Source organism: Herpailurus yagouaroundi, unplaced genomic scaffold (genome assembly GCF_014898765.1).
Source record: "Herpailurus yagouaroundi ecotype Mexico unplaced genomic scaffold, PumYag 184, whole genome shotgun sequence".
Lineage (NCBI taxonomy): Eukaryota > Metazoa > Chordata > Mammalia > Carnivora > Felidae > Herpailurus > Herpailurus yagouaroundi.
In genome coordinates this window covers 40,590,634-40,616,473 of record NW_024412415.1, presented here as the reverse complement: position 1 = coordinate 40,616,473, position 25,840 = coordinate 40,590,634, and the positions used below count along the sequence as shown (strand labels likewise).

The window sequence follows — 25,840 nt, the reverse complement described above, 5'->3', positions numbered from 1 at the left end:
CCTGGGTGGTTCAGTCGGTTGGGCATCCAACTTCAGCCCAGGTCATGATCTCACAGTTGTGGCTTTGAGCCCCACATCAGGCTTGAGCTGACAGCTCAGAGACTGGAGGCTGCTTCAGATTCTGTGTCTTTCTCTCTCTCTGCCCCTCTCCCACTTGTGATCTGTCTCTCGAAAATAAATAAATGTTAAAAAAATTTTTTTTTTAAAAAGAAACTCATTGTGGCACAAAAACACACACTCAGATCAATGGAACAGAACAGAGAACCCAGAAATGGACTCACAAATATATAGCCAACTAATCTTTGACAAAGCAGGAAAGAATATCCAATGGAAAAAAAAAAAAACAGTCTCTTTTAACACATGGGGCTGGGAGAGCTGGACAGCAACATGCAGAAGAATGAAACTAGACCACTTTCTTACACCATTCACAAAAATAAACTCAAAACGGATGAAAGACCTAAACGTAAGACAGGAAGCCATCAAAATCCTCGAGGAGGAAGCAGGCAAAAACCTCTTTGATCTTGGCCACAGCAACTTCTTACTGAACACGTCTCCAGAGGCAAGGGAAACAAAAGCAAAAATGAACTCTTGGGACCTCATCAAAATAAAAAGTTTCTACACAGCAAATGAAACAATCAGAAAAATTAAAAGGCAGCCAACAGAATGGGGGAAGATATTTGCAAACGACACATCAGATAAAGGGTTAGTATCCAAAATCTATCAAACTCAACACCCAAAAAACAAATAATCCAGTGAAGAAATGGGCAAAAGACATGAATAGGTACTTCTCCAAAGAAGACAGCCAGATGGCCAACCGACACATGAAAAAATGCTCAACTTCACTCATCATCAGGGAAATACAAATCAAAACCACAATGAGATACCACCTCACGCCTGTCAGAATGGCCAACATTAACAATCAGGCGACAACAGATGTTGGCGAGGATGTGGAGAGAGAGGATCTCTTTTGCATTGTTGGTGGGAATGCAAACTGGTGCAGCCACTCTGGAAAACAGTATGGAGGTTCCTCAAAAAATTAAAAAAAGAACTACCCTACGACCCAGCAATTGCACTATTAGGTATTTATCCAAGGGATACAGGTATGCTGTTTCGAAGAGACACATGCACCCCCATGTTTATAGCAGCACTATCAACAATAGCCAAAGTATGGAAAGAGCCCAAATGTCTATCTATGGATGCATGGATAAAGAAAATGTGGTGTGTATATATATATATATATACATACACACACACACATTTTCTTTATCCATGCATGTATCCATATACACACACACACACACACACACACACACACACACAATGGAGTATTACTCGGCAATCAAAAAGAATGAAGTCCACGGGGCGCCTGGGTGGCGCAGTCGTTAAGCGTCCGACTTCAGCCAGGTCACGATTTCGCGGTCCGGGAGTTCGAGCCCCGCGTCAGGCTCTGGGCTGATGGCTCAGAGCCTGGAGCCTGTTTCCATATCTGTGTCTCCCTCTCTCTCTGCCCCTCCCCCGTTCATGCTCTGTCTCACTCTGTCCCAAAAATAAATAAACGTTGAAAAAAAAATTAAAAAAAAAAAAAAAGAATGAAGTCTTGCCATTTGCAACTATGTGGATGGAACTAGAGGGTATTCTCCTAAGCGAAATTAGAGAAAGACAAATATCATATGACTTCACTCATATGAGGACTTTAAGACACAGAACAGATGAACATAAGGGAAGGGAAGCAAAAATAATATAAAAACAGGGTTAGGGTAAGAGACTCTTAAATATGGAGAACAAACAGAGGGCTACTGGAGGGGTTGTGGGAGGAGGAATGGGCTAAATGGGTAAGGGGCATTAAGGAATCTACTCCTGAAATCACTGTTACACTATATGCTAACTAATTTGGATGTAAATTAAAAAAATAAAATTGAAAAAAGAGAAACTCATTGATAATAATAAAATAGAAGGGGACTTTAACATCCCACTTAAAGCAATGGACAGATCATCTAAGCAGACAATCATCAAGGAAACAATGGCTTTGAATGGCACATTAGACCAGATGGACTTAACAGATATATTCAGACATCTCATCCTAAAGCAGCAGAATACACATTCTTCTCAAGTGTACATGAAACATTCTCCAGAATAGATCATGTACCGGGTCACAAATCAGCCCTCGACAAATACAAAAAGATCAAGATCATACCATGTATATTTTCAGATCACAACACTATGAAACTCGACATCAACCCCAAGAAAAAATTTGAAAAGCCATCACATACTTGGAGACTAAAGAACATCCTACTGAGGTGAGTGGGTGACTCAGTCGGTTAAGTGTCCGACTTCGGCTCAGGTCAGGTCTCATGATTTGTGGGTTCGAGTCCCACGTTAGGCTCTGTGCTAACAGCTCAGAGCCTGGGGCCTGCTTCAGATTCTGTGTTTCCCTCTCTCTGCCCTTCCCCTGCTTGTGCTCTCTCTCTCTCAAAAATAAATAAACATTAAAAAAAAATTTTAAAGAACATCCTACTAAAGAATGAATGGGTTAACCAGGAAATTAAAGAAGAAATTTTATTTTTTTATTTTTATTTTTTTTCAATATATGAAATTTATTGTCAAATTGGTTTCCAAACAACACCCAGTGCTCCTGTTGTATGGAAACCAATTTGACAATAAATTTCATATATTGGAAAAAAAAAAAAAAAACAGCCTGCAATACATAAGATCATGGTCTGGCCCCTATTGTGGCTTGGTAGCCTCTTCCCAGACCAGACCTCTCACCCTGTTCTGTGCTTCAGTCACTCAAACCTTCTTACAGCCCCTCAGCGGTGTCCTGCTTCCTCCGACTACATCGTCTGGAAACATTTACTCCTTTTTACACACATGCTTCCTTCTCCCTTTTATAGACTTTGCTCCTGGTCAGGCCTCCTGTCTTAGCTCCAAAGCGTTTTCTTAGGAAAGCTTGCTTTGCCCTTGAATATGGGAAATCTTTTCTTGATCATTACACATAACCCCATGTATCTCTTTTCTTCTGAAGCTTTTTCTTGGGACTAATTTCATATTTCGTTGTGTGACTGAGTCAGAAGTAGGTATTCCCATAAGATACTCAGCCTTAAGAAGGCTGAGAAATGTGTTTCTTTTTTTACCCCATGATCTGACTTCTTAGACACTCAGTTCATAGTTGTTGAAAACCACATTGCATATTCTAAGTAAGGGATAAGCACCTATAAGTACAGTGCATGGGGATATACAAAGGATGCATGTACTATAATTAGCACCTTCTCTTCAAGGGCAGTTTACTTGTCTTAACTATCATGTCATCTCAAACATGAAAAGAATCTTAAAGTCACCCATTGATTCCCTGTGGCTCCTTAAATTCTGATACCATTATAGACCTTTGATGTCCAAGGAAGCTGATAATCTAGAGCAAAAGTATGTATAAATGGGCCTTTGGGTACCTGTCTTCTCCAGCCTCAGGCCTACTGTGCTGACTACCTGGCTGTGCTGTCCATATGAATATCTCTGTTCTAATTTTTTTTCTTAAGAAATGAGAATTATAAGAGATTTTACCATTGAAGAAACGCTGTGAGAAGTACAGGGCAGTTGCTGTTACAAAAATCATGTGACAAACAGAAATTCATTGAGACTGAACATGGCCAGTGCAAAGAGAAGACAAAGTGTAACTCAAGGATATTATTTTCCCTGTAGCTCATTTTGATTCTATGTGTTGATAATTCTGGCCCTGCTGCATTTTAAAACTGCAAACTTGGACCTTCTACATCCCAGCTCTGTTTTTAGTTTCAGAATATGTGTAAGCTGTGATAATGTGTGTAGTATATCATAGCTATGAATGTTAATTTCATAATAAAATCTATGAGCATTATAAAAAAAAACAACAACACCCAGTGCTCATCCCAAAAGATGCCCTCTTCAATACCCATCACCCATCCTCCCCTCCCTCCCACCCCCCATCAGCCCTCAGTTTGTTCTGTTTTTAAGAGTCTCTTATGCTTTGGCTCTCTCCTACTCTAACCTCTCTCTTTTTTTTTTCCTTCCCCTCCCCCATGGGTTCCTGTTAAGTTTAAAGAAGAAATTTTAAATACATGGAAGCAAAGGAAAATGAAAATACGACAGTCCAAAACCTTTGGGATGCAGCAAAGGCAGTCCTAAGAGGGAAGTTATTGCAATCCAGGCGTTCCTAAAGAAGGAAGAAATGTTCCAAATACACAACCTAACTTTACACACAAAGGAACTAAAAAAGGAACAGCAAATAAAGTGTAAAGCCAGTGGAAGAGAAATAATAAAGATTAGAACAGAAATAATTGATACCAGGGCGCCTGGGTGGCTCAGTCGGTTAAGCATCCGACTTCAGCTCAGGTCACGATCTCGCGGTCCGTGAGTTCGAGCCCCGCGTCGGGCTCTGGGCTGATGGCTCAGAGCCTGGAGCCTGCTTCCGATTCTGTGTCTCCCTCTCTCTCTGTCCCTCCCCCATTCATGCTCTGTCTCTCTCTGTCTCAAAAATAAATAAACGTTAAAAAAAAATTTAAAAAAAAAAAAAAAAAAAAGAAATAATTGATACCAAAAAAAACCAAACCTGGTAGAACAGATCAACAAGAGCTGGTGTTTGAAAGAATAAACTAAATTGATAACCCCCTAGGTAGACTTATCAAAAAGAGAAAGGACCCAAAGAGATCAAATCACGAATAGAAGAGGAGCAATCACAACCAACACCACAGAAATTCAAACAATTATAAGAGAATACTATGGAAAATTATATGACAACAAACTGGGCAATCTGGAAGAAATGGACAAATTCCTAGAAGCTCGCAAACCACCAAAACTGTGAAACAGGAAGAAAAAGAAAATTTGAACAGACCCATAACCAGCAAAGAAACGGAAACAGTAATCAAAAAATCTCCCAGCAAACAAGAGTCCTGGCCCAGATGGCTTCCCAGGGGAATTCTACCAAACATTAATACCTTTTCTCCTCAAACTGTTCCCAAAAATAGAAATGCAGAAAAATTTCCAAACTCATTCTACAAAACCAGCATTACCTTGATTCCAAAACCAGACAAAGTCCCCACTAAAAAGGAGAATTATAGACCAATATCCTTGATGAACATGAATGCAAAACTCTTAACAAGATACTAGCTAACTGAATTCCAAAGTACATTCAAAGAATTATTTACCATTATCAAGTGGGATTTACTCCTGGGCTAAAGTGCTGGTTCAATATTCACAAATCAATCAGCATGATACACCACATTAATAAAAGAAAAGATAAGAACCATATGATCCTCTCAATAGATAAAGTAACAGCATCCATTCTTGACTAAAAAACCCTCAACAAAGTAGGGATAGATAGAACACACCTCTACATCATAAAGGCCATATACAAAAGACTCACAGCTAATATTATCCTCCTTGGCAAAAAAACTGAGAGCCTTTCCCCTACTGCCAGAAACAAGACAAGGATGTCTATTCTCACCATTATTATTTAACATAGTACTGGAAGTCTTAGCCTCAGTAATCAGACAACAAAAGAAATAAGGGGCATACAGATCAGCAAGGAAGAAGTCAAAACTTTCACTATTTGTAAATGACATGATACTCTATGTAGAAAAACCAAAAGACTCCACTAAAAACTGTGAGAACTAAGACTGAATTCAGCAAAGTCAAAGGATATAAAATCAATATGAAGAACTCTGTTGTATTTCTATAGACCAATAAAGAAGCACCAGAAAAAGAAATCAAGGAATCTATCCCATTTGCAACTGCACCAAAACCAGTAAGATATCTAGGAATAAAGCTAACTAAAGAGGTAAGAGATCTGTTCTCTGAAAACTATAGAACACTTATGAAAGAAATTAAAGAAGACATAAAGAAATGGAAAAGTATTCCATGTTCATGGACTGGAAGAACAAACACTGTTAAAATGTTTATACTACCCAAAGCAATCTACATTTAATGCAATCCCTATCAAAATACCATCAGCATTTTTTGTAGAGCTAGAACAAACAATCCTAAAATTTGCATGGAATCAGAAAGACTCTGAATAGCCAAAGCAATCTTGGAAAAGAAAAACAAAACTGGAGGCATCAAAATTCTGGATTTCAAGCTATATTACAATGCTGTTGTCATCAAGACAGTATGGTACTGGCACAAAAACAGACACATAGATCAATGGAATAGAATAGAAAACCCAGAAATGAACCCACAACTATATAAGCAGGAAGGAATATCCAATGGAAAAAAGTCTCTTCAGTAAATGGTACTTGGAAAACCAGATGGTGACATGGAAAGAATGAAACTCAACCACTCTCTTACACCATACACAAAAATAAATTCAAAATGAATGAAAAACCTAAACGTGAAACAGGAAGCTACTGAAATGCTAGAGGAGACCACAGCCAGCAACCTTTTGACCTCCACAGGAGCAACTTCTTGCTAGACACGTGGCTGAAGGCAAGGGAAACAAAAGCAAACATGAACTATTGGGACCTCATCAAGATAAAAAGCTTCTGGGTGCCTGGGTGGCTCAGTCATTAAGCATCTGACTTTGGCTCAGGTCGTGATCTCACAGTTCGTGAGTTTGAGTCCAATACTGGATGAGCTTGAATACCACTTTGGGCGAGCTCGAGCTCCACTTCAGGACAGCTTGAGCCCCACTTTAGGAGAGCTCGAGCCCCACTTCAGGCAAGTTCAAGCCCCACTGCAGGTAAAACATGAGCTCCAGGTGAACACCACTTCTCTCTCTCTGCCGCTGGCTCCCTTGTGCCCTCTCCAAAAAAAAAAAAAAAAAAAAGATAAAAAGCTTCACAGCAAAGGAAATAATCAACAAACCTAAAAGGCACCCTACAGAATGGGAGTAGATATATGCAAACAACCTTTCTGATAAAGAGTTAGTATCCAAAATCTATAAGGAACTTATTAAACTCCACACCCCCAAAAAACAAATAACCCAGTAAAGAAATGAGAAGGTGTATGAACAGATACTTTTCCAAAGACATCCAGATGGCTAACAGACACATACAAAGATGTTCAACATCAGTCATCATCAGGAAAATACAAATCAAAATCACAATTTCATTTGTGAGGTGAGACACTACCTCACACCTAACAAAATGGCTAAAATTAACAATATGAGAAACTGCATAGAAAGGGGAACCCTCTGGCACTGTTGGTGGGAATGCAAACTGGTACAGCCACTCTGGACAACAGAGGTTCCTCAAAAAACTAAAACTAAAACTACCCTATGATCCAGCAATGGCACTATTAGGTATTTACCCAAAGGATACAAAAATACATATTTGAAGGGGTACATGCACTGGAATGTTTATAGCAGCATTATCAACAATAACCAAACTATGGAGAGAGCCCAAATGTCCATCGACTGATGAATGGATAAAGATGAGATGTGGTATATACATACAATGGAATTTTACTGACCCATCAAAAAGAATGAAAGCTTGCCATTTACAATGATATAGATGAAGCTAGAGAGTATAATGCTAAGCGAAATAAGTCAGTCAAAGACAAATACCATATGATTTCACTCATATGTGGAATTTAAAAACCAAAACAGGCAAGCAAAGGGAAAAAAAGAGACAGAAACCAAGATACAGACTCTAAATTATAGAGAACTGATGGTTACCAGAGGGTAGAGGATGGGGGGGGGGGGGGGTGTTGAGTTAAATAGGTGATTGGGATTGAGGAGTGTACATGTCATTATGAGCACCAGATAATGTAACGAACTGTTGTTATCACTATATAGTACACCTGTAACTAATAAAACATTTTTTAAAGTTACACTTATACCTAAATAAATAAATAAGAGTGAAGTATGGTATAAAATGGTATGATGCTTACTCCTAAAAACTAAGCTCTTAACTCAGAAAAATCAGATTTAGGGGCACCTGGGTGGCGCAGTCGGTTAAGCGTCCGACTTCAGCCAGGTCACGATCTCGCGGTCCGTGAGTTCGAGCCCCGTGTCAGGCTCTGGGCTGATGGCTCAGGGCCTGGAGCCTGTTTCCGATTCTGTGTCTCCCTCTCTCTCTGCCCCTCCCCCGTTCATGCTCTCTCTCTGTCCCAAAAATAAATAAACGTTGAAAAAAAAAATTAAAAAAAAAAAAAAAAAGAAAAATCAGATTTAACTGACCCCAGTAATAGTTATGACATGGTAACTGTGAGATCAAGTTATTAAGTTATTCCAAATACCCAAAAAGAAAATAATCCATGCTCTATTGAGTATAATATATATGAGAACCAGGTATAAGAAACAAAGATTTGTCAACCATAAATCAACAATTAAGTGTCATGTTAAACAGACTAAAATGAAACCTATCTATCTCTAAACTTTAACACTGAATCATAAAATATGAGAAATGAAAGTATACAGATTAGAAAGATTTAGGAGGTAATTCATTGGACAGTGGCTGGCGTGAGTGAGGTAAAAGGGGGGGGGGGGGGTAGAGGCCCATTCAGGAGAGAGAAATACACCTTCAGGTAGAAGAAGAGATCATGAACTTAGTTTTTTTGTAAGTCAGTTTGATATGCTTGTGAGATATCCAACTGGAGGTCCCAACTAGGCAAGTTGGATATACAGGCCTAAAAATGAGAAGAAAGGTGTAAGCTAGAGATATATACTAAGACTCATCAGCAAATGAGTGGTAAATTAAGCCATGGCATGGAGAAAACTGCCAAGAGAGAAAGTATGTGATAGTGAAAAAAGAAGATGGACTAAAAGGAGACTGAATGACCTCCCAACAGTTAAAGATCAGGTGGGAAAAGCAAAAAACCAAAAAAAAAAAAAAAAAAAAAAAAAAAAAAAAAAAAAAAAAAAAAAAGAGGCAGAAGTAGCAGCCAACAAAGAGGAAAAAAAAATAGCAGAGATTATTTCATAAAAGTCAAACGAGAGAGTGCTAAAAGAAGAGGGAAGTGGTCAACAGTGTGAAATGCTACTCAAAGATCATGGAAGGAGCCGAAAAACATCTACTGGGCTTAGTAACACTGAGAGGAACAACCACTTTAACAAGAGCTTAACTGGAGCTCTGATAGGATGTTATACCAGGTTGGAGTAGTCTAATGAGTACCTGGAAGAAAAGGAAATGGAGGCAGCAAATACACAAAGTTCTTCCATGAAACTTGGCTAAGAAGGAAAGGAGAAACATGGGGGTGGGATAAGAGATGAAAGGATAAGTAGAGAAAGGGTTTGGGCTTTTATTGTTCTTATTTACTATGGAAGAGAAATAAGCATGTTAAATGCTGACTAGGAAGGAATCTAATAAGGAAAACTGAAGATACAGGAAAGAGAAAAATTTCCCATCAAAACTGTGACCTTCAGGGCTGCAACCAACAGCCCATACCTCCTACTTTTCAAAAATAAAAAGGGCAAGGAACTCATCAGAAGGAATTTCAAATTGTTAACACAAATCTTTGCCTTGATCCTATCTACTGTTCTTGAAGGCCAAACTGAAAAAGCTTTCTCTCAACTGCAATCATTCATGACCTCTCCAATAGCACTTCTTTCATGGCTTTCAGGACATTCCTATTCTCCTGGTCTTCTTCCTATCTCCACGAGTATTCTTTCTCTGTCTCTGGACCTCTATTTTCCCAACTGTGACATTCTCCTTATATCTAAGTATAAAGTTCCTTTTATTTAATTTTAGAGAGAGTGTGAGCAGGAAAGAGGGGCAGAGGGAGAGAGAGAGAAAATCCTAAGCAGGTTCCATGCTCAGCACAGAGCCCAAGGCAGGGTTTGGTCCCACAACCTGGGATCATAGCCTGAGCCAAAATCAAGAGTCAGATGCTCAACCAATGAGCCACCTAGAAGCCCTTGAAGTTTCTTTTCAGTGCGTGTCATATCTTCCAAAGCATTTCCTCACATCTCACTTTACTCCTTGTTGGACTGAGAAGTCTCAACTCACCAAGATAGAAACATAGAATACTTTTATATTTTTCCCTATAACCTTACTTAAATACTAAGTTGAATACTAAACTTCTTGAGTATGCTCAGTGAAATTCCACAATTTTCCAATTATATTCAATTCTCAAAGCGCAGTTTTTAAATCCCATCTACAGTCAACCTGCCTATTAAGCACAAGTGAGAATTACATGGCCTTTAGCAGATGCTGGTAGTGGGAAGGGTATGGCTTGTTCTCATTGGTTCCTCTCTTCTTCCCCTGTACTCTCCTTCTCACTCTCCTACATTCACAAACTTTATGTGCTTTGCCATGTGCAGCAGCTGTGGGAACAGAGCAATATTCTACTTACAAGAGTTCACCAAATATTAGTGACCTGCTATAGTCATCAGCCTGTCCTTCTCCAGAGACAAAAGTAATGCTGACTGCCAAGAGAGTCAAGTGCTGCCAGGCAGAGATATATCCCTAATCTTTCTCTAACTCAGTCTGAGGTCACTGGTCTCTACTGATCTCTGCAGTAGATGGTGATTTCTGCACAGGTAGCATATGTGGTTCTCTAGGCAGTGTTCAGGTCACCCTGGCTCCCTCTACCCAACCAGTATCTGCCCCAACTCCACCAGCATTTTGCATATTCTCACCTAACCAACTGTCCCCATAGGAAGCCCCTCTGACTACAACATCTTCACCAATGTCCACTCTCCTTCCCTCACATAAATCGTCAGACTCACTGGAGGTCCTCTTTACTTGCTCAATGATAACTCCCATCCCATCTCCTTTCAAGACATATTATTGTATAGTCCCTTCAAGCCCAGCTGGCATGAGTTATGCCAGAAAGCCTATAGTGTTATGAAATCTCTAAAGCAGATACATACACCAGTCTCTATACCCAATATTCCAGAGCCACACATCCAGACCCCCCAGGCTAAAATGGGAAACAGGGAAAAGAAAGACAATGTGTACCCAGGATACTTTCCCCCAAACTCATTCAACACATTCCAAAGGCATCAAAATCAGTCAGCATAGCAAAGATCCAGCCAGAGAATAAGATGCCAGTCTCTCATTCTTGCAGCCATACTCACAAACTTTACAAGAAATTCAAAACCACCTCAAACTTTGGTGAGAACAAGGTGAGAGGATGGCTACCGCTTCATTAACTATGTACTCTCTAAAAGGCAATCTGCCCTAGCCCATCCTCTAGCCCAATTTATAAAGGAGATGGGGAAATGCAATGGTGGTGGTTACAGTTTTGCTGAAACATCAATTCTTAGCAAGTCATACAGGGAAGTGGATGACGGCATAAAAGGCACATCTTCAAACTAAAACAATTAGAAATTTAGCCTCTTGATTATACAGTGGAGCTCTGGTCAGCCATCCTAGCTGAAATAAAAAACATACTTTCCACTATCAGGCTATACTTAGCATGTGAATTACATAATACAGGTGTTGTTAACTGCATTTTACTCATGAGACAAAGAACTGAACTGTGATTACTTAATAAGGCTAAAACACAAAAATCACAAATAGGGGTAAATCTTGTCAGTAAATTCACAAAACAAGAGTTGAATCTACCTGCACAGTGAGGAAAACTCTCTGGGTTTTTTGTCTCAGAAAGGTACTAATCAAATGAGATAAGAAATAAAGCGCTTTTATAGTAAGGACAGAGCTAAAGAAAAATAAAAATAAAAGAATTTTAGTTATTACACAGCCAGCACATGCTCAGACCAAACTATATCTTTTTACCTCACCACCTGTTAAGTCCTGGATGGGGAGAAGAGCAGAGTTGGGTATGAAAATCAGCTTTTAAGCTCTCAGATTTTATTTCCCAGCATAAGCCTTTGAGCATCTTGGAGCAATACAAAAAATAAAGAACACATCTGTACTACTCTCTCTTTGTCAAAACCTTCTCTACTTTTATAATCTATACCTTGCACAAAAAAAAGATCTATCGTTATTAAATTTTCACAAAGTTTTGGTAGATGAACGAGAGAGACCAAAATTCAGACAGTTGCAAGGGTTTCTGCTCATGGTAGAAACATGATTGCAATTGGTCAAACTCACTTCTATAAAGAAGTACACATGTTACAAACAAATTTTATTTCTTCAACCTTTTGTTGTTTTTAAATACAAAAATCAAAGAATTTCCTGATCTAACTGATTTCTATGGCTTACTTACTAATTTGGATGTCAATTTATTTTGTTTTTGTTTTTGTTTTTTTTGGATGTCAATTTAAAAAAATAAGATTTTAAGTAAACAAATAAATAAATAAATGAAAATAAATAAATAAAAAAGAAATTATCTAGGTCCACATGCTCATTTTATAGAAGAAACTGTAACCTAAAATTAAGGTCAATAGTGTTTTCTACCACAACATGCTGACTCATTAAACTCCAAGGTTATGATTTTGCCTAAACATATTTTTTAAACATAAAAATTTTTACATGGCGATAATAACAAAATTGTGACAAACAGACTATAAATTTGGGTGATTTCAATTACTTTTCATTCTGAAACCTGCTTCTAATGAATGATATTTTTAAACTATTCTAAAACCTATTCTGGCTGTTTCCAATTACAGAGGAAACACAGCTCCTGTTTCAACATGTAACTTTTCTTAGACCCTTCATATTTTTCAAAAGTTAAATAATGAATTCCAGGGTTTTCAATCCTGTTCACTGTAAAAACAAGCTATCTCTATAAAGATATTTCTATGAAGACGTAACACTCTGGCTTTCCTCAAAATAATTTCATTCAGTATTAAATAAGATAGCATATAGTTCTACTTACTAAAAGGTAAGGCTTTTTAGTGAATTTTTAGAAACAGATTGTACTATGTGTTTAATGTCCTATTACAAACACAAGGTTATCCGAAATTGGAAAACACACCTTAGAATGACATCCCAATCCCACCCAGGATCGTTTATGGTTAGCTATCAATCTCACTTTTCCCTGACCACAGTGAATTAGGAGAGTGATCAGAATGGTAGCAGAAAGGGAGCAATGCCCAATTAAAGACATTAAACATGAAACCAAAGAATGTGAAAATCTCACTAGTGCCACCTACAGTACTAATGGAAAATGCAGATAAGAGAGATTTGCAAAATAATTTTGTGTGGGGTGTGTGTGTGTGTGTATCCATCTTTTTGGTTTCTGGCCCAGGAATATGTATTAACACAGCTTTCTACCAAATCTTGCACAGAATATTAAGGTAATACAAAAAAAAAGGGGGGGTACTCAAAAAAATCAAAACCAAAAAAACCTGAAGATGTCATAGAAGGAGGGTAGAATAGTGGTTCCAAGGAGTGGGGAAGATAGAGCTGATGAAAGGGTACAAAATTTCAGTTATAAGATGAATAAGTTGTGAGGATCTAATATACAGCATGATGACACTGATAGTTAACAATACAGTACTGCATACTGAGGAAAATGATCATGTCAGGTGTAACAAAAATTAGAGATTTTGACTTTCAGAGTCTCCAGGCAAACCTTACCTTACATTCTACCACACTCTGATCTGATTCACAAGTTTCATATATTTCATCTACTGCCCGGCGAAGATTGTCAAAAAGAAATGCCCAGTATCTAGCTCTTAGATCAATTTTCCGAGGATGCCGTGCTTTGGTGGGACTTTTATCAAAGTGTTTATCTCCAGTTGTAGATGATGTTATCTTACAGTCTACTCCAACATTCTGGTAAGATAAAACAAAACATAAACGTATAAAAATATTTTGTAAAAGCCTTCAGGGATTGGACTTTTGTATAAAACACATTTTTCAACATAAATACTTAAAAACGTGACATTCTTCTTTTTATCTTACACCACACTGAATTCATCAAAACGAAGCTTCTCATCTTAAATCCAGCAGGTTTTTAAGGACATGTTTTTATTTCAGACATGTCTTACTGAAGATTAGCATGGCTTCAACAGTTAACAGACCCTTAGTCAAAAAGGAGCACTAAAGGACCCATTCTATGCTCAGTTGCACTGGCAAGCTTTGAAAATAAAGATTACATTCTATAGTTTTACAGACTCTACCACAGAGTCATTCCACCAAAAAGCATGTAGTTTACATAAAGACCGAAATTCAAAAGTACAAAAGAGTTGCTTATCTTTCTGTGGCTACTTAAACTGAAAACTAAATGAATATTAACCCTCTACTACAGTAAGAGCAACAAACAATCCCAGGTTTCTTTGGGTTGTTTTGTATGTGTGTGTATCATTCCTGATTGCTTGTTTTTCTTTTTCATAGAAGAGCTCTAGAGTGGACAGTAGCCGAAACAGGCTAATACCCTCCTGTTTTGTTTTAGGCTCTGGTCTTCAATATAACAGCAATTCCTAAACTTCGTAAATCTTTTATAGCCAATCTTTGGTTTACACAGAATCTTTAACACCAAAAAGGAAGCAAATAAAGTATACATACATACACAGATATATACGCATTTAGGAGGTTGAGATGGAGCTGCTTACCCTCCCTCCACAGTCCCCCAACCAGATTTCACAAACGAAAACTAGCAAACATTTTATGTGATAGCCCTAGCCCAGGTCCAAATTCTCAATACTCAAGCAATAAAATTTGAAGTGATTATCAACAATCCACAAAATCTTTGCCTCACTTGCTTTCCCAGTTCTTTCTGGCCCTAGTAGTAAATAATTTTATTACTATGGCAAATATCCCTTCCTTGGATTAAACCAAATTCAAAATCCCATTCAACTAGCATCTATCCCAAAGTAAAGCTCAATTCTGTCCACTCTCCTGATAACAGGGACAACAAAACATCATAAAGCAACTTTACATAATCTTCTAACCTCCTTCAAACAATTCATAAACTATGTATTATTAGCTCCACTTTATAGTTCAGAAAACTGAGGTTCAGAGGCTCATTTGTCAAAGATCATATAGCCACAGGAGACCATCTTCCCATTAGAGTTCCACAAAAACACTGCTTACCATTTACACTGCGTGTAAGGTAATGCAGGCCCTGTGCCGCCAGCCCTTTACCATACAGCCCAGACCATTTCACCTCTCTTCCCATACACCATCCAAAGTTAAAGTTAATTTGTGAAGTTTCCCAAATTGTGCCTCCTTCATGAAGTTGTTCTACACTGATCAGCAAAGAGCTAGTAGCTTCCTGTGACTTTAGATTCTAATCTTATGAATTCTCAAAAGTACTTTCACTCATTTCCACCCATTTATGCATTTACCTTGTCACGCAACCATGTGTATATGATTCAAACATTTTGCCATCCCTGCTTACAATGTAGAATAGCCACTACTGCTTGCAGGTTAAGATGTTTCTATTCTCTGTGACTGCTCTATGTGAAGCTTTTACTAGGAAAGTTGCTAGTAAGGCAAAAAACTACAGTTAGAAAATTCCATCTACAGGGCAATATGCTATGCAAATTTGATGTTTAACTTTGCAACAATGGTAATACTTTATACTTGCATGCTTATTTATATTTTATCAAAGGATTTTGAAGACTTATCATTTAATCATTCCAACAAACTGTAAATACAGGACAAATATTTATTATTCCTATATAGATAACAAAACTGAGGCTCAGAAAGATTGAATTTTTTAGCAGGTCAAAGGGTGAGTGATGGAACCAGGACTAGAACCTAGTCTTCCAACTTCTACTCCAATGTTCATAAAGCATTTCACATAGCACCTAGCATACAATTAGTGCCCAAATAATGTTAGGTATGATTATAGTGGGAAAGATGAATAAGAGAAGAAATGTGCTCATAGAAAAAAATGGGAATAAACTAATGGCAAAATTGTCAAATTTGTGAAAAAGAGTGGAACAGATAAATCAAATTGTAGAGATTAAGTCACTATAGAGTTCCAAAGTACATGGCTCTTACTTACCAATGATAAAAATAATAGCAATGATAATAAATAACTGCAGCAGCATCTAACATTCATGGTATACTTGCTATGTGCCAGGCACTGTGCTAAGTGCTTTCCACACAGTTACACTTCATTTAATCTTTGAAGCAATTTTATATAATAGGTAACTTTATTATCTCCATTTTACAGAAGAGAAAACTCAGGTTTAACTAAATTAGGAAATGAACACAAGGTCTCACACTAAGTGATAAAACCAAGATTCAAAATCAGAGAATTATCCCCTTACTACAGCTCACTGTAGTAAGCTGCTTTCAAGATCCTCAAGAAGACAAAGCAATCTAAATTGGTGAGAAAGGTTTGACACAACTGAATTCCGTGACATTATACTGTTTTAATCAATGACTCTTGAGGGAAAGAGGAAGAATAAAGGTAAGGAGAGTGAAAGAGGAGGGGAGAAATTGAGATTTCTGACTCATCTCTCTCAGAAGGGTTCATTGACTGATTTTTGTGATTGCCAAAATCGTTATAGCTTCCACCACCTCCAAAGTTGCTTCCATCATTACCAAATTACCAAATCCATTATAGCCATTTCCACTGCCACCATATCTACCACCTCCTCAACTGCCACCAAAGCCACCTCGCCCACTCATGTTTCCTCCATGACCACTGTTGTCATTCCCACCAAAACCACCTCCATGACCACCACCAAGGTTTCCAGAACCACTTCAACCTCTTTGGCTGGATGAAGCACCAGCCATCTCTTGCTTAGATACAGCTTTCCTTACTTCACATTTGTGGCCATTCACAGTACGGTATTTTTGAATGACAATCTTGTCTACAGAGTCATGGTCATCAAATGTTACAAAAGCAAAGCCCCTTTTTTTACCACTGCCTCAGTCAGTCATGATTTCAATCACTTCAATTTTCCCATACTGTTCAAAATAATCTCTTAGATGATGACCTTCAGTGTCTTCTCTAATGCCACCGACAAAAATCTTCTTCACAGTTAAGTGGGCACCAGGTCTTTGAGAATCTTCTCTTGAGACAGCCGTCTTTGGTTCTACAACTCTTCCATCCACCCTATGTGGCTCTGCATTCATGGCTGCATCCACCTCTTCCACAGTGGCATACGTGATAAACCCAAAGCCTCTGGAGTGTTTGGTGTTTGGACCTCCCATTACCACACAGTCCATAAGCGTTCCCCATTGCTCAAAATGGCTCCTCAGATTCTCATCAGTTGTTTCAAAGCTCAAACCTCCGGTGAAAAGCTTCCACAGCTGTTCAGGCTCTTTGGGAGACTCTGACTTAGACACGATGGTGGTGAGGGGGAAGACTTTAATGATGTTTACTGGGCAGCGTCCACCCCACTGATCTTGTCTCCACAGTTTTGCCTTTTCTAGAATGCCATATAAACATATGGTATGTACCCTTTTGAGGTTGGATTCTTTCACTTGGTAGTAAGCATTTAAAGTTCTTCCATGTCAGAGTGCCTGGGTGGCTCAGTCGGTTAAGCCTCCAACTTTAGCTGAGGTCATGATCTCATGGCTCAGCTCATGAGTTCAAGACCCCAAGTCAGGCTCTGTGCTGACGGCTCAGTGTCTAGAGACTGCTTCAAATTCTGTGTCACCCTCTCTCTCTGCCCCTCCCCTGCTCATGCTCTGTATCTCTCTCAAAAATAAACAATTTAAAAAATTTTTTAAAATAATAATAAAGTTCCTCCATGACTTTTTTCTTTTTTTAACATCCATTTTAAGAGACAGAGTGTGAGCAGGGGAGGGGCAGAGAGAGAGGGAGACATAATCTGAAGCAGGCTCCAGGGTCTGAGCCGTCAGCACAGAGCTGACACAGGGCTCAAACCCACAAACCGTGAGATCATGACCTGAGCTTAAGTCGGGCGCTTAACTGACTAGGCCACTCAGGCACCCCCCCCCCATGTCTTTTTATAGCTTGATAGCTCTTTTCTTTTTACTGAATAACATTCCATTGCCTGGATATACCACAGCTTATTTATCCATTCACCTACTGAAAGACATCTTGGTTTTTTCCAAGTTTTGACAATTATGAATAAAGTTGCTATAAACATCCATGTGCAAATTTTTGTGTGGACATTAAGTTTTCAACTCCTCTGTGTAAATACCAAGGACCATGACTATTCGATTATATGGTAAGAGTAGGTTTAGTTTTATAAGACTTTATAAACTAGCAATTTATAAACTGCCAGACTGTCTTCCTAAGTGACTATACCAGTGCGCATTCTCATGAGCAATGAATGAGAGTTCCTGTGATTCCACATCTTTACCAGCATCTGGTGTTATCAGTATTCCCAATTTTGGCCATTCTAATGGGTGTGTAGTAACATCTCATTGTTGCTTTAACTTACATTTCCCTGATGCCATATGATGTGGAGTATCTTTTCATAGGCTGATCTGCCTTCTGTATATCCTCTGGCCTGTTTGTTAATCAGTTTGTTTTTTTATCGTTGAGGTTTTTTATTATTTTAATTCTAGGGCAGTTAACATACAGTGTTGTTTAATCAGTATACTGTACACCTAAAACTAATATAACACTGTATCTTACTATTTGAGTTTAAAGAGTTCTTCATATATTTTGGATAACAATCCTTTAACAAGGGTGTCTTTTGCAAATATTTTCTCCCAGTCTGTGGCCTGTCTTCTCATTCTCTTGACATTGTCTTTTGTAGAGCAAAGTTTTAATTTTAATTAAATGTAGCTTATCAAGATTTCCTTCATGGATCACAAATTTGATATTATATCTAAAATCTCATCACCATACCCAAGGTCATTTAGGTCTTCTATGTTATCAGGAATGTTACAGTTTTTGCACTTTACATTTAGGTCTATGATCCATTTTTTGGTTTAATTTTGTGAAGGGTATAAGGTATCTGCCTAGATTCATTTTTTGCATATGGATGTCCATCCAGTTGGTCTAGCATGATTTGTTGAAAAAACCATATTTGCTCCATTGTATTGCCTTTGCTCCTGTGTTAAACAGTAGCTAGCTATTTATGTGGGTCTATTTCTGGGCTCTCTATTCTCTTCCATGATCCATTTACCTATTGTTTTGCCAACAACACATGCCTTGATTACTGTAATTTTATAGAAAGTCTGAAAGTTGGGTAGTGTCAGTCCTCCAACTTTGTTCTTCTTCAATATTTCGTTGACTCCACATACAGTTTAAACCAGTTTGTCAGTATCTATAAAATAAGTTGTCAGGATTATACTGAATCTACACATAAAACTGGGAAGAAATGACATCTTGACAATATTCAGTCTTTCTGTTCATGAACATGGAATGCCTTTCCATTTATTTAGTTCTTTGATTTCTTTCATCAGAGTTTTATAGTTTTTTTCATATAGATCCATACATACATTCTTAGATTTATACTTATGTATTTAATTCAAGGGAGTTTAATATAAATGGTATTGTGTTTTTAATTTTAAATTCCACTTGTTCATCACTGGTATACAGGAAAGCCACTGACTTCTGTGTATTAATCTTCTACCCTGCAACCTGCTCTAATGGGTTATTAGTTCCAGTTTTTTCTTGATACTTTCAGATTTCTTACATAATCTTATCATCTGTGGACAAAGACAGTTTTATTTCTTCCTTCCCAAGCTGTATGCCTTTTGTTTCCTTTTCTTGTCATACTGCATTAGGAGAACTTCCATTATAATGTTGAAAACCAGTAGTGAAAGGGGCATCCTTGCCTTATAACTGATCTTAGTGGGAAAGCTTCTACTTTCTCACCATTAAGTATCACATTAGTTGTAGGTTTTTTTGTAGATTTTATTTTATCAAGTTCAGGAAACTCCCCTCTATTCCTAGCTTACTGAAGGTTTTTGTCATAAATCAGTGTTAAGTTTTGTCACATGTTTTTTCTGCACCTATTGATATGATAATGTGATTTTTCTTTTTAGCCTGCTGATGTAATGCATTACATTTATTTACTTTTGAGTGTTGAACTAGCTTTGTCCTTGGGATAAATCCCATTTGGTCATAGTGTATCATTCTTTTCAAATATTGTGGGATACAATTTGCTAATATTTTATGGAGGATTGTTTTTCATCTATGTTCGTGAGAGTTATTGGTCTGCAGTTATCTTTTCTTATAATGTTTTTGTCTGATTTTGGTATTAGGGCCTGATTAAATGAGTTAGGAACTATTCCCTCTGCCTCTACCCTCTGGAAGAGACTGTAGAGAATTGGTTTGATTTCTTCCTTAAATACTTAGAATTCAACAATGAATCCACAGGGGCCTGGCACTTTCTGTTTTGGAAGATTATTAATTACTGATTCAATTTCTTTATAGCTTTAGGCCTATAAAGATTATCTATTTCTTCTTCAGAGAGGTTTTTTTTCCCAAATGTTTGTTTATTTTTGAGAGACAGAGACAGAGCACAAAGGGGGGAGGGGCAGAGAGATAGGGAGACACAGAATCCTAAGCAGGCTCCACGCTCAGAGCTGTCAGCCCCTGATGCGGGGCTCGACCTCACAAACCATGAAATCATGACCTTAGCCAAAGTCAGAGGCTTAACTGACTGAGCCACCCAGGTGCCCCTCTTCACAGAGTTTTGATAGTGTGCCTTTAAAGGACTTAGTCCATTTCATCTAGGTTATCAAATTTGTGTCATATAGAGTTATTTGTAGTATTCCTTTATTATCCTTTTAATAACTCTGGGATCTGTATTGACATAAAAAGCTAGGGGCATGCAATAGGACTTTGGGACAGTACTATCCGTGTGAAGTTAGCAGTCATAAATGTAAAAATAGCCTAGTCAACATAATTGATACTTTTCTCTAGCCATGTTCAAAATGCATAGGTATACACAGGACAACAGGCAGAAAGGTAGATTTAAACAGGACAGTCCTGCCAAGCATATACTGCCAAGGGGCAGGGTAGTAAGACAGTCAAGAGAGTATGCAGGAAAATGATTATGACAGACAAACCACAGAATCTCAGGTGGATTTTCAGGGAAGTGTAGACATATGGAAAATGAAAGAGAGCCAAAGGGTGGCAAGATCAATAAATTACAGATTATATGGGGTTGAAGAACAATTAGAGTCAGGAGATCAGAGGAAGTAAGGTAGAAAGAAAGATGACACATAGAAGAGGGATGGAGACTGAGATACTGGAGGAAGAGTAGTTATCAGTAAGGACAAGGCAAGAGTGTGACCATGGAAATGAGTAGAAGATAAGACTGCTGAAAGAAAGAAATGCAAGGAATTGAGAGGATGGCAGTGATGGTAGAGAGCCTGCAGTGGGCCTGGAAATTATATCTTCAAGGAATAAAAAGTGACCTAGAAGTCTGTCAGCAACTACAAGAAGGAAACGCAGGTGGTATAGTCTGATAGCACACACTTCAGATCCAGGGAGTTTTAGGAGACAGAAGGGAGAATTCTCTGAAATGGCAGTAAGGAAAGGCAGAAAACCTAACCAAACTCTACAACCAGAGATCGAAGTGCTGCAGCTATTACTTAAAGACCGTGGAAGCAAGGATCCTCACAAGTCAGTTGGGATTTAGTTTTAAAACAAGAAGGTAAAAGGAATGTTCAAGAGAAGAGTGGAATACAGAAGATATGCTGATGATGAACCTAGTTCTAGAGGGCAAAGTGGCAAGGTTTCACAAGACGCATTTCCCTGATTACTACTAAAACGAAGCATCTTTTCACAGGTTTACAAGCTATTCAGGTTTCCCACAATTTTTTACGGTTTTTTTTTCTGATTAATCTTAGCTCTTTATAAATTCTGATATATAGTATCTTCTCCCAGTCTTACCTTTAGTTTTGTTTAACTGAGTTTTTTAACATATAAATTTAATTTTACATAACTTATGCATGAATTGTGTTTTTTGTCTTATCTAGGAAAGTCTCTCCTATTTCAAGGTAATAAAAAATATCTTTCTAGATAGTCTTAAATTTTTGTTCTCACATTTGGGCTTTAGTCCATCAATAATCTATTTTTTGTATATGATATTAAAATATCCTTCCATTTTTTTTCTAATTTAATTGCACTTACAGTCAAAGAACATGTTCTGACTTCTCTGACTTCTATTTATTGAGACTACCCTTACGACCTAGTATGTGGTCAATTTTTGCATATATGTTCTGTGTACACTATTTCTTGAGTGCCAATACACACACATATATTTATTTATGTGAGATGTAACATAATTGTACTAATTCTATAACCTTACTATTTTTTTTCTGCTTGATCTATCAGTTTCTGAGTAGGAGATATTAATATTTCCTAGTATGATTATGAATGTACATTTCCTATTATAATTCTGTTAGTTTGGGCTTTACTTATTTCAAGCTTATGCTGCAAGGTACATAAAAATTTACTATTTTTATACTCCATAGATGATTATTCTTTTTACCATTATGCAACTACCATCTTTATGTTGTCAATGCATTTCATGTTGAATTCCATCTGATCTGAGTATTGCTATACTAACTTTAGAGTATATCTAGAATACCAAGTATCTACCTGGATTTTTTTCTATCCCTTTGTTTTTTGTCTTTCCTTGAAGTTTTAAATGTGTCCCTTGTAAGCAACATATAGCTCAATTTGAAATGAGAGATTTAGTTCAATCAACTGCCTTTTAAGTGGTGAACTTAACGTGTGCAGCTCCAGTGACACAACCAGTTAACACACAGTACTTGTAAGTAGTGAATTTAATCAGTTTACACATATTATGTTTGCTAATATATTTATGCTTAATATCCACCACCATCTTTTCTGTTTTTTATTTACCATAATTTTTCTTTTCTTTCTCTTGCCTTTTACGGGGTTGAAAAGCTTTGATTTATTTACTTCCTCTTTTCCTCTATTTGGAAATCATGGCTGCTTTTAGTAGATGGCCTTTTTATCATACACATTTACTTCATATTTTCCTAACAAAAACTTCCTCCTAAATAAGACAAGGATTTTATCACTCTAACTCCATTCTAACTCCCTACAATCTAGCATTCATGTTAATATTGTCTAAAACTAAAGTTCACTTTTCTGAATCTAATTGTGTGTGTTTTCAAACCATCAACTGTTAGTAAGATTTACAAACATATTTTACACATACCTTTTTATCACGCTCCTTCCTCCACGTTACCTTTTCTTCTTCAAGTTCATCTTTGATAGTCCCTTCATTAAGGGTCAGTGGGTGGCAAACACTTAGTCTTTGTCTAAAATATCTAAAAATGGCTTTATTTTACTCTTGCACTTGGCTGAGCATAGAATTCTGGGTTAAAAGTAATTTTGTCTTAAAACTTCGAATATATTGCTTCATTGTCCTTTTGTTCATAATAAGGCTATTAATCTGTCATTCCTCTGTAGTTTTATTTACTTCCTGGTATTTTTATTTTTATTTAAAAAAAAAATTTTTTTGGGGGGGGCGCCTGGGTGGCGCAGTCGGTTAAGCTTCCGACTTCGGCCAGGTCACGATCTCGCGGTCCGTGAGTTCGAGCCCCGCGTCGGGCTCTGGGCTGACGGCTCAGAGCCTGGAGCCTGCTTCCGATTCTGTGTCTCCCTCTCTCTCTGCCCCTCCCCCGTTCATGCTCTGTCTCTCTCTGTCCCAAAAATAAATAAACGTTGAAAAAAAATTTTTTTTTTAAATTTTTTTTTCAACGTTAATTAATTTTTGGGAAAAAAAAATTTTTTTTAATTTTTTTTTCAAAGTTTATTTATTTTTGGGGAAAAAAATTTTTTTTTAATTTTTTTCAACGTTTATTTATTTTTGGGAAAAAAAATTTTTTTTTTAAATTTTTTTTTTCAACGTTTATTTATTTTTGGGAAAAAAAATTTTTTTTTTTTATTTTTTTTTTTTCAACGTTTATTTATTTTTGGGACAGAGAGAGACAGAGCATGAACGGGGGAGGGGCAGAGAGAGAGGGAGACACAGAATCGGAAACAGGCTCCAGGCTCTGAGCCGTCAGCCCAGAGCCCGACGCGGGGCTCGAACTCACGGACTGCGAGATCGTGACCTGGCCAAAGTCGGATGCTTAACCGACTGCGCCACCCAGGCGCCCCGACTTCCTGGTATTTTTAAAGATTTTTTTTCCTTAACTTTAACATTCTTCAGACTCCCTAAAATGTAGCTAGGAATATATCTCTTTTTACTTACCCTGCTCAGCTCTACAGTTATGCTCTGAAGCTCTTGGGAACTCAAAATGAGAAAATTTTTCAACATTATCTTTTCAAATATTCAATGCCCACTATTTATTCTCTACTTTCAACAGTCCTGGAATCCATCTTTCTTATTTTCCATCTCGTTAGGTCTCTGAGACATGTTTTAAATTCTCCACAGTAGTGTCTTCCAATTCACAAATTCCCTTTGTCCAATACAACATTTACTCCATTAATTATGTTTTTTTTTTTTAATTTCATTGACATTTCATTTATAAGATTTCTAATTGGTTCACTTTCATCCATAAATGTTCAAAATTAATATCCATCTGTATTCTTTAAGAATTTTCCTTTTTCTTTGTAGTTATTCTTTCCTTTGAGAACTTTAAGCTATTTGCAAGTCTTCTCTAGGAAAATGCCTTTTCATTACCTCATTCACAGAATGTGTTATCTATAACATTATTCTCCTCATGTGCTTTGACATTTTACATCACAAGTTCATTTTGAGTCTGAATTTCTCATATTTTTGTTCTTCACTTTGCTCCCCTCACTCCATGTGCACTAGTGTTATGATGACCATCATCTAGCCCACTCTGGAAGTGATCTCACTTCCAGAGGTCTTTTACTGGGGACTTAAAACTCTCACCCTTCAAGAATACAGATCCTGTCATAAACCACAGGCTACTCCCTTGTACTGCTTCAGACATCAATTCACAGGGCACAACCCCAGGAAGATTGTAGCTTTTTTTGCTTCTAATGTAGAACCCCACACAAGCCTAAAATTTTATACCATATCCTCCATCTGTTTTCCCATCATAATCAGGACATTTCAACCCCCTTTACCCCTAAGATTTGTTGATTAGGTTCACATCCCCAACTCCACCTACCTGTCAATGTGTTTGTTTTACTTCTGATCCACAGAGATGGTTATCTTATTTTTGAAAATCCTTTATCTTTTTAATTAAAACTAATTTTTTTATCATTGATACCACTGTATGTGAGGAGTCAGGGATTTTCTTAGGAACTCACAATGACATTTTGATTAGAAGTTCCTGCTTTCCTTATGTGAATGAAGCTTTTGGCTTACAGAATCATATTGGTATATTTAATATCAAAACCAAAATAATACATATGAAAAGCATATATAACTATGCTTTAAGAGAAAATAACTATGAATTAAAAAGCGAGCTATTCATATGCTAAAAAATTTTTTTAAATAAAGTAGGCTTGCATTCTCCAAATTTTAGTAAAGCAATGTGAAAATTTTTAGAGACAATACTCTTACTATTCTACAACCTAAAGACACTGTCATACCAAGAAAGAAAATCATAAAGAATTCACAAATATGGGATGTGTAGCAGAAGCATTAAGAGCATAAACTAGAAATTAATGGCATGGGTTCAAATCTCGGCTTTGTCACTCACTAGCAAGTTACAGAACTTCTTCCTACCTCAGTTTCCTCATTTTTTAAATGAAGATAATAATGCCAACATTGAAGGACTGTGACAAGCAGCAATAAATTTATATTTGTAAAGTATTTAGTACGAGCTGGGTATACAGTACTATACACACATTTGTTAACTAAAGAATGTTACAATGATTTTTACATAAAGACAAAATACACAATATTTATTGTCTCAATGAAATTAAAACTCTATAAGTAGAAAGTTGTATATGCTGTACCTGTTTGGTATTTTTATGTGTGCCTTGAATTGTCCTCTTTGATTTTCCACCAGTTTGACATTTAGATTTTCCTTCAAGGCAAGAATAAATACACAAATATAAAAGTCAACAAATGGATAATACAAAATTGAACTACACAAATCATTTGGACACTCTAACATATAATCTCCTTCTAGAGACCACAGAGCAGTACAATCCATACATGGTCAATATAAAATAAAAAAAAAAAAAAAACAAAAAACAAACTTCCATGGTACCAGAAACT

General features: G+C 37.2%; 1 protein-coding gene across 1 annotated transcript in view; it reads right to left on the bottom strand.

Annotated features, from left to right (window-relative positions):
- SCAPER (S-phase cyclin A associated protein in the ER) overlaps positions 1-25,840 on the bottom strand; it is a 512,156-nt gene that overhangs the window by 474,579 nt on the left and 11,737 nt on the right. The window contains exons 2-3 of the mRNA XM_040492187.1: positions 25,576-25,646; positions 13,395-13,592 (exon numbers count right to left, since the gene is read on the bottom strand). The gene's annotated coding sequence lies outside the window, so the exon portion shown is untranslated. The remainder of the gene's footprint in view (positions 1-13,394; positions 13,593-25,575; positions 25,647-25,840) is intronic.